The sequence below is a fragment of the Perca fluviatilis genome, chromosome 14, assembly GCF_010015445.1.
Source record: "Perca fluviatilis chromosome 14, GENO_Pfluv_1.0, whole genome shotgun sequence".
NCBI lineage: Eukaryota > Metazoa > Chordata > Actinopteri > Perciformes > Percidae > Perca > Perca fluviatilis.
This window is the reverse complement of record NC_053125.1, coordinates 36,731,002-36,733,055: the sequence shown is the minus strand read 5'-3', so window position 1 is coordinate 36,733,055 and position 2,054 is coordinate 36,731,002.

Below are 2,054 nucleotides of genomic sequence, written 5' to 3'. Positions count from 1 at the left end.
TAGTTCACCGAAATGTGTTTCTGAAAACATTTGAAGAGAGAAATAGGCCGTGCAGTTCCTGAATCTGTCTTCATTTCAGATCAACAAAGGTCAGTTTAAAAGATTTTCATCAGATTTGAGAGACTCTAGTCACGCTCATCCCACTCCTCGTTTCCGGTTTAGCACTCCACCAATCAGATGGGTCATTTGAGTCCGACTGCTGGTAACGCCCGCCCCGCCGTTTCAAAATCAAATCGGCCAGAATGAAGGCCGACGGCCCGTCCAACAGACGACAGAACACACCAAACAGACTCGAGTCACCGACCTCTCTAGACTGTCCAATGGCCCCTTATCGGCTCTATGTGTCCGGGCCTTTAAACAAAACGTGGTGTCAACATTAAACACGTGTTCAAGCCGGAGAGCAACAACATTTTCCTTTTATTTTCAGCTGCCTGCTGTGTTTCCTGTAGTGGGGGTGACCTACCAACACGCCCCGCCCACTCTTCCGGAAGTCCCGCCTACTCTGCTTGAAGCCCCATCCGGTGTGATAGTGGAGGTCAAAGACACGAAAACCAACTCCTCTCTGAGCTTCACCATCTTCATCCTGGCTGAGGACAAGACTGACGCCAGCGGGTAAACACCGGCCATCTTTCTTCTCTTTCATCTCGTTGGTTTTATTACTTGTACATCCACACTTTAACATACAAAGCTGCTTGGTTAGTAACCATTTTCAAAACGTTGAAAGAAATGTCTCAAAAAGCAACGACGACGACTTCTTTAATCTCCAAAAACACTCCGTAGCACAAATGTTTTTTTGGGCATTATTATGAAAGGACAGCTTAGACATGAAAGGGGAGAGAGAGGGGAATGATATGCAGCAAAGGGCCACTGGTTGGAGTCAAACCTGCGGCCGCTGCGTTGAGGACTGAGCCTCAGTGTGTGGGTGCACGCACTACCAAGTGAGCTACCCGGGTGCCCTATAGCACAAATTTTGAAAAAGTTCTGGCAGCTTGTTACATTAGTACTTGTACTGAAGTTATAGTTTTTTATAGTAATACTACTTGTACTGAAGTAGAATATTTTCATACTCCTCTTTTCTGCCTCTGCATATTTTGTAAATGTCATTTTCGTTCTTTTCTTTGTGAAGTTCAAGCAGTGAGAGCAGCGAGGAATCCCAAATGCACAAGGTCCAGCCAAAGGCATTGCTTCCCCAGACTGAGACCGAAACCAGCAGCCAGCCAATCAGGAGAGAGTATGAAGAGGAGAATGTGTCATCAGAAGAAATGATGAGCGATCAACCGATGTTAGTGACTCTTTCTGAGGACTTTGATTCTTTATTTTTAAACGCCACTGAGTCTAGCGTGAGCCCGATGTTTAGCGATGACTTTAACAACAGCGCAGAGAGCAGCGAGGTCATCGGTTACTTTAATGACAAAAACAACTCCAGGTCAGAGCACTTTACTGACGATTCAAACAGCAATGAGACTTCTGATCCACTTTCTGATGATTTTAACAACAGCACAGAGAGCGCAGAGACAAACGATCAACCAGCGAGAAACATTTATCGTCCAGTTCCTCAGAGTTCAAGCTCAGGGAAAACGAGCTACGGTGAAGTAGCTTCAAGCAGACGAAGCGTTAGCGAAGAATCCATGTTTGGTTCTAGACTTGGGGAAGTTTTTCGCTCGATCCAGAAAGTTGTAGATCTTCTTTCAGTCAACCGGGTTGTGACCGGATCAAAGGGTAGTCGTAAAGTCCTTGGTTCGACTCCTGCTTCCTTAACTGGCAAACAGACGGGTTTTACCTTGAGTTCTGATGAAAGCGATGAGAGTTCGGAGTCTGTAAGCTTTGGTAGAGTTAGCACAGATCCCAAAAACCAGACCACAGTTCCTGACAGTGATGAAAGCCTTGAGGCAACTAGTTCCAGTTTCCAGCAAGGAACTGGTCCAAGAGATTCAAAATGGCAGCTTACTGGTTCCACAAGAAACTTGAGTAGTCCTGATCCAGACAGAAAACAGGTTCAAGACACTTCCGTTAAGTCCATTCAAGTAGATTTTGGTGTTAGCTTAAAGCCAGTT